Source organism: Palaemon carinicauda, chromosome 26 (genome assembly GCF_036898095.1).
Source record: "Palaemon carinicauda isolate YSFRI2023 chromosome 26, ASM3689809v2, whole genome shotgun sequence".
Taxonomy (NCBI): domain Eukaryota; kingdom Metazoa; phylum Arthropoda; class Malacostraca; order Decapoda; family Palaemonidae; genus Palaemon; species Palaemon carinicauda.
Window position 1 is genome coordinate 74054178 of NC_090750.1, and position 11486 is coordinate 74065663.

Genomic DNA, 11486 nt, shown 5'->3' on the forward strand with positions numbered 1-11486 from the left:
AGCTCCCCATTGCCATACAAATATTAAAACTGAAAGCACCCAACAGAAATGAAGATAGAATACCTAAGTTTGATACAACTAAGCTTCTAGAGGATGAGCACAGAAATCTTTGTAACTGAATGTAGAAATCGATTTACAGTCTTAAGAGACTTTAAGAGACGAAGTTTTGGGACATGCAGTTACAAGGAGAAAACCATGGATATCAAATGATACTTGGGATACTATAAAAAGAAGACAAAGACTGAAATTGATTTCTTAAAATTTTCGAGGAAATAATGAAAATTACAAGGCAGAGCATGCCAAGTATTTCAGTATTGATAGTGAGGTCAAAAGAAATATCAGGAATGATTGGAGAGAATATTTAGACAGGAAAGCAGATGAGGCTGACAAAGCTATGAATTCAGGGAGTGGCTTTGTTGTAGGAATTGCTCTTGGAATTATTAATGAAATCTCTACGGGAAAAAAGAAGCATATCCCCATCAAAAAGAAAGATGGATCTGTTATAACAAAAGAACATGAAGAAAAGTAACGTTGGACTGAACACTTTAGTGAGGTCATGAATAGGAAATACAAAGGGAATAATTTGATTGATATACCTGAAACTGATGAAGTCCTTGATGTGCCCATGAATGAATTAGGTGTGTTTGAAGTCGAAGCTATTCTTAAAAAAAACTCAAAAGATGGAAAGCCCCTGGATACTAAGGAATAACTGCTGAGATGATATTGCCTGAAAATGAAGTGACTCCCAGATTACCTACAAGATTATTTTATAGAATGTGGCGTGAAGAGGCAAAGCCTTATGTATGGGAGCTAGGAGTGCTGGTGAAAATGACAAAAAAAGATCTGACTGATTGCAATCATTACAGAGGCATCACGCTTACGTTAGCTGTCATGAAAATATATAGAATGCTCATTCTAAAGAGACTAGAGAGAAAGATTGATGAAAAGTTGAGAGATGAACAACAAGGATTTAGAAAAGGTAGAAGTTGTACTGACCAAATTTTCATTTAAGACATGTGGTACAGCAATATGTAGAATATAGAATTCCACTTTTGATGGTATATGTGGGCTATGAAAAAGCTTTTGATTATGTGCTCTGGCAAATTTTGTGGAGAGTCCTGCGACATTATGGAGTTCCTCTCAAATATGTAAATTTAATTGTCTGTTCATAAGCATAGAAAATGCAAAGTTAATGTTAGTGGCGTCTTATCAAACGAATTTCCAGTGAAAAGTGGAGTACTCTGAGGGAATGTATTATTACCTATGTTGTTTATCCTCCTCATAGATTTTGTAATGCATAGATCAGTTGGGGATGGTGGAGAAGGATTGGACTGGATTGGCAACAGAAAATTGGGAGACCTAGAGTATGCTGATGACGCTGTCCTAATTAGCAGAACACCACAGGGCTTGGAAAGCTTGCTTACCAGAATGCATGAAAAATCACATGAGGTTGGGCTCGAGATAAATAGAAAAAAGACAGATGATGATAACGGAATATGCCATGGAAGATGAAATATCTTTGGAAGGATAAAGGATTAATGAGGTAGAATTATTTGAATCTTTAGGAATTATGATATCTAATATAGGAGCTTTAGAATTTGAGTTTAATGAAAGATTGAAAAAAGCAAATCAGAGGATGGCTATGTTAAGTCTAATTTGGAAATCAGGTCACCTAAAATTACATATAATATTCAGGCTAAATATCAGTTTAGTGAGATCGGTGTTACTGTATGGTCGTGAATCTTGGTATATTAATGAAACTCATTTTGTAGATTTGAGAACAAAGCCCTCAGAAGAATATTGGGTGTTAAATGACAGGACAGGATTAGAAATGAAACTAAGAGAGATTACTCGAGCGCCACATGTGGATGAGATCATGGTGAGGGGTAGATGGAGATGGTTTGGGGATGCTCTTTGTTCTCCCTAAGAGACATTAGTTCACCAAACTTTAAACTGGCCTCCACAAGGCACTAGAAGAGTTGGAAGACTCAGGAATATAAAGCATGAAGTAGGATATTGTGAGTGGAGAAGTATTGAATTAAAAGCTGAAGATAGAGACGACTAGCGAAATCTAATTGAGGCCCTTTGCGTCAATAGGCGTGGGAGGAGATGATGATGATGATATGTGGCTTCAAGCATCTAGCTCAAGGCGTGTCACTTAGCCTCCTTCTTCCTCTAAAAACCCTTTTGTTGCTCTACCAATGCAAAATAATGGACGATCCTTAATATCTTCCAAAATAATTTGAATTTCTTTGTTATTTCTTTTATTTTAGGTATAAATAAATCCTTATCATTCACTATCGGGACTATCCTAGCAGTTCAATTATCACTATCACCTGGTCAATTTAGATTTTTTTTGTATTTACGTTAGTGCTTGCAGACATTTTTTCTTAAAGAATCGAGAGATATTTGGTTTCTTTGTATTTCCATGATTTGTCATGTTTCTATCTCTCTTTGTGTTTTTCCTTTTATTTTTCTTCATTTCATCTTTTTTTTCTTAAATCTTCGATTGTATCCCTTTTTATTTGTAGGTAAAAGTATATCTTTGATGACTCGTTCATAATATGAGGTAACAATGATAAGAATAAAATGGACGAATATTTGTTTATGGGATCAGCTTTGCCTCTCCTTGATGTATCTGTTCACTCTAATGTTGCTCCATTTAACACCATATAAAAAAGGCAACATGACAGTTATCAACATGGAAATTAGCACGAACAGTGAAAATATATTCTATTTCAATTCCTGAAATTTTCATTTGGATATGTGAATTATTATAAGAACAATGTATAAAGTAGAGTTTTTTTTTTTTTTTAGATATTTCTAGCATCTCGAGGATGTTACCATATTTTGGTCAATCTTTTTGAAGGTTTCACCCCCTGGGTTTCAACAGCTTTAAGCGTGTCCCCAGCATTAAATAACTTTTTGAAAATCATATCATAACCATCGAGCTAGAAAGAAACTTTCTTTTTAATGTAACTCTCAGGGTGTCACTCACTTTTAGGGTGTCACCCTGGGCAGACACCCCTTTTACTGTACCCCTTATGTCTTATTTTGAATTTTTATGATTACATATATGCATATTTATACATAAAAGTATATTTGTGTGCTCGAATACAAAGTTTGATTTACATATTCATATAGTAAGGCAAAATTGGACAGTTTTGAAAACCATGGTCAGGCAAACTTCTCACTTTTTTCTTGGCGAGGCAAAATTGGACAATCTTGGATTACGGACACAAAAATCTATGTAAGTCTATTCATTTTTTTCTAGCATATTTATATTGATAGGGACCACAGATGGTCATAGTTTGCCCAAATGAGCGTTGGCGCTTAACGGAGATACAGACGTGTCCAAAATTGCCTCACTGTCCAAAATTGCCTCGCCTCTGAGATATTTTTTTTATTACTGTAATACGAGAATTTCTAATTCTTTGATGATTATGAAACGAGCCACTTTTATAGATGAGAACTCCCTCTCTTGAAAACATTTTTGGTATTTGGCCATAAATTATTGATATAGATTTTGTACAAAGGTTACTAAAAAGGTGTCCAAAATTGCCTCCCCCTACTATATCCCTTGTAAATTCCTAAATATATTGTACATCCCGAAGGAGGTTATTCAATCGTGTCTATTTCATTATGAACTCGCACATTATCTCTCGAATTTATGGATGAGTTTCACAGCAATTTTGTCAAAAGATGGGATAGGTGGGATACAGCCCTGAGCCCACGGGCAAGAGTTCATAGTTTTGTATTCTGAAATTTATTTCACTCTGGATAAGATCTCGAGGGATAGACTGAGCGCAATGAAGAGCTTTTCGTATTTTGGATTAGAGGAAATAGGCTCTTATATGTCTCTAACTCTTTTTTCCTTTTGTCCTTTATATGCAAATAAACATGTTTTGATTTACAAGCATTACATTTTTAGAATAATTCTGACTAATACAATTGATATGAAAAGCACATTGATATACATTCCGTACTTATTTGATAGTTTTATTTTTCCTTAATTTATTAAAAAAAAGATCAGTAACTTATTGGTGGATTTTAGTATCATTGTGAGAAATTTTGGAAAACGGAACATCTAGTTAGTCCTTGGAAAATGTTCGTCTTAAAACAATGCTCTGAAGACTACCGGTTGCTTTCTTCACATTCATTTAGGACATTTATCTATAGAGAATTTAATGTGCATAGTAAAATGAATGATCAATTATTCCGATGAAATATGCTGTATTTTCTTACTTTCTTTTAATTGTTTATTAAAAAGAAAACGTAGATCCCCTAGTTACAATCGAGTTTCAGTTTCTAACAAAATTGTATATTTGCAGTCCATTTCCATTAGTACTTGAAGTCAGTGTTGCCAGATATGGGAATTTATCCCTGGATTTGGGAATTTTGGATGTCTAGGGATATTCTTTACAAATTTCTTTGAAGAAGAAACAAGGATGTGTAAACCTTTATATTGTTGCAATTACTTTTCTTGCACTTATATGAAGTATAGTAAGTAATTTCCATATTAGTAAAGCCTTCAGGGATCACAGGAAAATATATTTGTGGTAATGGGGATTTTTGGGTTATTTTGGGGATTTTTTATAGCGAGTTTTGGGGATTTTTAGACTAACCCATCTGACAACAACAAGTTCAACCACGAGTCTTGTTCAAAGTGTTCAACTTAGTCGAATGTGTCCGTACCTCCCCGCCAACTAATATTATACGTATAATTCAGTGTTCCAACATAACTTTCTTCGACATGGAGAACCATATGTGTTCTTAGGTAAGAAACAAAAGGCACTGTACTATCTGAAACACCCACACTGAGTTTACATGGAGTTTAAATCTCAAATGGGCGATTTGGTGGCCTAAAGTTTAATGCGTTCAAATGCTTAGAATTAGGACGTATGCAGTTTATTAATGGGTCTTTAGTTTGGAACTATTGCTTCTATTTTGGGTGAATGATTGGAATTTCGAATTTCCGTGAGTTCTAAATGAAAAGCTGTAGATAATCCTTTCTGTAGGTAGTGTAGGCTTACAGCCATGGCCTTGTAAGGGTTGTTGGCGAAACATTTAGGGGTATTATTATAGAAATGCACCGGGCAAACTTTACTAATAAATAAATTGGGGTTTATATTGAAAAACTACAATTTTCTTCGAAAATTGCCTGTATTTCCCTCGCTAATTAATAGTTAATTTATTATATCTTAATTTATCCTACGCTAATGAGGGCCACCCAGTGTAAACCAGGGTTATAAGGTTGGGAAAATCTACGGGCGAATCAATAAAAAATGGTAAAACTCACCTTTTCTTCTCTATACATTATTCTTTGGGACGCACAATAAATCTAAAAAAATTGCACAAAATATGGGGATCCTCGGTAAAACTTCAGAAGCATGCCGCACTTTATTTTTAAAAAAATAATCACCTACATGGAAAGAGCATGTGAAAAGCTATATAAAATGTATAGTTTTTATATGAGAGATTGAAAAAGGTGGAATTAAATGAGGTTGTTAAGAATCTTGAATTTTTCTTAAGTCGGGAGAGAAGTTTCCTCTACGGCAGTATTTACCTATTATATAATGAGCCCTTTATCTCGCTTATACACGGGACAAACTTTACTTATACAACGCTTCTGTAAAGATTGCCAAGACAAAAAAAAGAGACATAGCTGTCAATCATATGTAAGGATTTATATGTGATGTACTTTTAGTTTGTGACATTGAAAAGGGGTCCTGGGCCTTTCCCCTATAGCTAGGGGTTGTGACTTGGGAGGGGGGGTCCAGAGGGCTTGCCCCCCTGGCAAGGGATTGTGACCTAGGAACTACTAGGTTAGGTTAGGTGGGTTTTTTAGGTTCTGTACCCTTTTACAAATCTCAAGTATTGAATAATCACGTTTTATCCTGTTTTCGCTCGCCCAAAATCTCAGGTTCCCACCTGTGTCCTTCAGGAAGGGCAGGGGTCCATAACGGTAGAACAACTTATTTGCAGTGAAAAAAGGTCAGATTCGTTGAAAGCACATCTTTTACTGTAGTTAAAGTTTTTTTTTCCCTGTAATGTTGTCCTGTGTTTTTATATAAATTTACCTATTTAGGTTAGGCGAATTTGATACCTGGTAAATGTAGGATGATGGTTGCTAAATGACACTGATAAAACTTAAGTCACTAAACCATTTATTACAATGGCATTGTTTGATTAAACTTACATTGCCAGTAACTGCCTGTTTAATTACTGTTATCGATACGATGCTCTATTGTACAGTAGGAAATAGTTAATACTTTACTAATTAGTATAGGGGTTTTAAGATGGAGTTCATTACAAAGAACTGGAAACAAAGTACTGTAGTAAACTATAGAATATTCGAATGTAATATACGCCCACACAACGTCTAGAAAAAGTATGCCCATGGATTTGCGGTACATTGAATTACTTTACTGACTTTAAGGGGGCCGGCCGGCTAATGCCTTTTTTTAAGGACAGGACTTTGATAATCATACCACTTAATAAGGTGACTTAGGACATCTCCAAACTGCATAGGATTTTTGCCTTTGCCCTTCGGTTTTGCGACGCCAGGGCAATTTATCCTGAAAATGAGTGTTTTTCAAATTCTATCCTCCCTTGACACTTAATATTAAGACCTAGGATTACTATCATATATAGATCTGATGTACACCTCCAATAAGATAGTTTTTTTTAAAGTAATTTCTTTGCAAGATATGAATTTGTTCATTATGGTAAAAAAATAAACCCCATAAAATCAGGGAAAAAACTAAAAAAAAAAATAAAATATGAAACAAAAATTGGAAAAAGGGGCTCTATTTGATTATTTTAAAATGCTTTTCTAAATTATATACCTAATTTCAATTCTATATCGGTAAAACTACGGGAGGAGATAGAATTTGAAGGTCAATAAGTATAGTTTTGAGATACGGTCGTTCAAAGTATTTCTTTATATTTACAACGACAATATATAAATAAACCAAAAACATTTTATCTATAATAATTTAATCATAGATAAAGATACCTTTGCTCAATATCTTGCTTCTTTAGGCGAGATGGTTGCTCCTTCATCATCTGTCTCCTTCACTAACTCCGCTATTATCGCCGATATTACCCACTTCTGAATGCCTGTTAGAGTAAATTTTCTTCTTCCTTAAGTTAGCGAGATGTTGAAATTGTTTTTTCCTCTTTGGCATGATGAAATTCTTGCCGAAACCAAGAAAAACAGACAAAAGCAAGTGAATGTCAGAGGTCAAACTTAAATGTGTACTCTCTCGGAGGTTTGTGCTAGCACTGAAGGGTATAATCATAAAACTTCCTGTCTTGTGAGTCATGGAATCTATACAGACGCCATTGCTAACAATTTTTTTTTTATATCAAAATGTAATAATAATCAAAATTTACAATAACAGAAGAAATACTGCATTTTCTTGTAGAGATCAATATTTTTGGTTTATTGAGTTACTTATACTAATTACCCTATATATATGAAAGTAAGAGGATTTTTGACAAAATATTTAGTATACGCATTCTCCGTTGCCATATGAAGCTCAGTGAATTTTTTTAGGATTTGCATTTATTTCTCCTATACCCCCATATATTGGCTTACCGGCCGGGCCCCTTAAGGGCTGCTTTTCTGGTCCTGTACAGCAGGGGAACCGTACTCTCTACAGGACCTCCACAGTCGGTTTATCATGTTCGTTCGAGAGCATTCAACATTTCACATCGCCAAATAAGAAAGTCTTCAGTTTCCTCTTGAAAGTCTTATTATCTTCAATCATTCAGAGGTCTCGGGGCAGTTTATTGTATAGTCTTGGGGCCGCATATTTAAAGGCTCTAGAGCCTACAGTAGTCATATTTAGGTTCCAGTAGTTTGAAACCATCTGTAACTATTCTCGTATCAACACAATTTGTTGACTGCACAATGTTTTGAACGAACGGTTCTGATAACTTGGTGGGTTATTGTACATATTTCAAACTCGATTCTTGCATTGAATTGCCATCTAACGTTGTAGGCTACTGTTTTTACTGAAAATATCGCAGTTGCATGATTAAAAAAATTAAGCTGTGGTAAATTGCTCTTATCCTTGTTATTCCCTCCAACGATGTTTTAGCCAAACTCTGGTCCCGATATGCATCTCAATGAAGAACTATAAACAACGCGTAAAAATAAGGTTATAAGATACATTAGTTATCTGTACCTCATTCTAGTCATGCTTTGATGTGTTGTTGCCATTTTTGTCAGAAACGTTTTCTGGAAATAAATTCCTGCAGGCAATGTTTTTTATGATAAAACCAATAGAGATGAAACGGCTATTAAGGTGCATATCATGGTTGAATGTTCATAAAATAAACATATGCTGACTAAGCCACCCCATACATTTAACACCAGATGTATGTAATTTTGGAAAATTACTAAGCATTACTAAATGTAAATTTTGTTAATTTGAGAGTGGTTGTTCTTAAATCAGGTATGAAAGGTTCTCCCGATTACCAGGACTTGGATTCATGCAGACATGTTTCGGAGTTTTTGTTTAGATGATAAACACCAGAATGGAAGTCATATAGACCGGCAGCCAGGTGAAATTTGGTCAGACGAACACGGTACCAATTGTAATGATTGGGCATATGAAGACCTGGACTTCTATCACGACCGCCTATTGTGTTAGGCCCTTGGGGACCCCCCCCCCCCCAAAAAAAAGGGGGGGGGGGAAATCGGTTTGATCAAACTGAGACACACACACACACAAAAGTAATTCAGGGTAGCTTACACATCATACTGATTTAGAAATGGTCTTTGCTGGAAAAAATCTTTTGCATTAGGCCTGCCATAAACAAAAATAGGCTAGATAAAACATTCTTGTATGTACCACTTGAAACAAAGTTTATATATATACTTCTACACATCTCAGGGAGTTCAGAAAGGCCAACGCCATACAAATTCTCTGCTGCATTATGCCGCCACACATCCCCAAAGTTGATCTCCACCCTCACTTTGGAAAGTGGATTTAGGTAAAACAACTATTACTGAATGAAACTACTTTAGAATGAAAGGTAATATATTGTAAAATGACTCGTGTTACACATAGTGGTTGCTGCATTACATCAGTCAGAAACAAGAACATAGGCCTAAAATTAAGCGAGACCAATGATTCTTGGTGTCACTTGAAACAATTTTTATATACTTGGTTTTCGTAAAAGGCGTGGAGCATGTGATGCCCTTCTTAAATTATCCAATGCTGTACAGAAATCCTTTGACTGTGGTCAGGAAGTTTGTATGATTGGCCTTGATTTTAGTGCTGCCTTTGACCTTGTTGACCATGAGGCCTTTGTTTTAAAACTCACAATTGGGAGTGGGTGGATCGTTTCCTAGCATTATTATTGAGTTTGCAAGTAATAGATCTCAAGAGTTGTTGTTAATGAGCACCATAGTGAGTATAGGAATGTGATATCTGGTGTTGCACAGGGTAGTGTTCTTGGCCCGTTACTTTTCATACTATCCTGTAGACATATGTACTGTATATATAATATATATATATATATATATATATATATATATATATATATATATATATATATATATATATATATATATATATATATATATACAATATATATAATGTATTGCATATATATATATTATATATACACAATCTCCCTTATATAATAAAGCAAGCGTCTGGGTATATATAAATAAATATATAGTGTGTGTGTGTATATATATATATATATATATATATATATATATATGTGTGTGTGTGTGTGTGTGTGTGTGTAATGGTACATATATATAAATAAATATAATATATATATATATATATATATATATATATATATATATATATATATATATATATATATATATATAATGTGTTTGTGTGTGTATTTCCTATCAGGCTCAGGTGGGTGAAGAGTAGTTCATTCCCTGGTGAAAAGGGTACCTCGAAAGATACAGTACACTAAAACAAAACCTCCCACAAATTGCCAAACCAGCGGGATGTACTTAGGAAAGAGGGAGGGTGTGGAAAGGGTTTAATCTGTGTCCATATCTCTAAATATTTTTGACGGTTCGGGTACACTGGTATGTGTATATGTACTGTGTATTATAATAGCACAAAATGCAAGGAATCTCTCAAGAAGGAAGGCGAAGTGTGTGCTGATAGGTTAATATGTTAAACTTGTGTGTTTTTAAGGTGGCTGGTCTTTTTTTCTTCTCCGTGACATATTAAGGTTATCTTGTCTCATTAGCGAAACACCCACACTGTGAGCAACATAGCACAAGTGTTCGTTTTCTGTATAGAGTCACAACACACGAGTTACCCTTTTTGATCTATCATGATTTATTGAAGATTATTGGGAGTCTCATTTGTTTTGTAAAGTTTTACCTTTTAACAATTTTATTGATTATTACTTTTTATTTATTCAATTTTTATGGTTTGAGAAGTTTAATTATCTGTCAAACCGTAAATCTTTCTTTGTCTATATAAGGTTAGTGTATAAACATTGCAAGTTGTTTAGTAAGGATATATTTTACATTAATAGAGTCGATAAAAAAAAGAATGTCCAAATTAGATTGTCATAATCTTTAGAAATAAATATGCCTTTCATGTAATGAGTCCGAGATGATCAAATGTGAATACATGGCGATACACTAATCAGTAGAACAGATAATTTTCCTCTACCTTTGTTCTAGAATGATCAGCATAAACATATCACATGTTTGATAAGATATGCCAACAAAATATATTTCCCGTCACAATATCTTGCTAAAATTTATAAATCGGGAAATTGGAAATCGAAATTTGAAGCCGCCGTCAAGATATGTAGACCTATTTCCTAATGTTGAATGTAAGGTGTTGTTAATAGACCTTAGATTGTATAAATGAGATTATGTATGATTTCATGATAGTGATGCGCTTAAATGCTTTGCTGTTTTCATTTGAAATTTCATGTGGGTTCAAGAAACTTCCATAGCTTTGCTTAATTCATGCTAGGCGTTACGAACAATTATACTTTATGCTTTGGTTATTTATTATTTCCTAACAAAACTGGGATTGATATATCACCTAACTTGCTCATGATGATGCTAAAATGTTTGTCCTTCTTTTGTAAGTAAATTAGAAATTTTAAAGACTTGCCACGCATTTTAAATTGTTGTATAAAGAATGAGGAAGATGTCTTCAATGTAAAATAGACTGAATTACAAACTCTCTTCCGTTAGGAGATTGTCTTTGAAGAGGTCTGCTTTATAGTGATACAAGTGTAATTTGAACACCTGGCGTTGAATTAGGCTCATTAGTAAGAATTGGGTTAACGAACATTTTTAGATCAATTATTATCTGACGCTCGTTGTGTATGAAGGCTTGAAGGTGGATATTGCACAGGCGTCTATATATACTTTTGCTCGTATAAGTGAAGGAAATGTAATAACTCGACAGCAAGTTTGATGGCATGTTTAATTGGAATTGTCCTCTTTATGGCGGAAAAGTGTG

At 34.4% G+C, this 11486-nt stretch overlaps 1 protein-coding gene across 1 annotated transcript in view; it reads left to right on the plus strand.

Moving 5' to 3' along the window:
* Positions 1-4636: 4636 nt before the first annotated feature.
* LOC137619590 (protein amalgam-like) overlaps positions 4637-11486 on the plus strand; it is a 146178-nt gene continuing 139328 nt past the window's right edge. The window contains exon 1 of the mRNA XM_068349760.1: positions 4637-4777. The gene's annotated coding sequence lies outside the window, so the exon portion shown is untranslated. The remainder of the gene's footprint in view (positions 4778-11486) is intronic.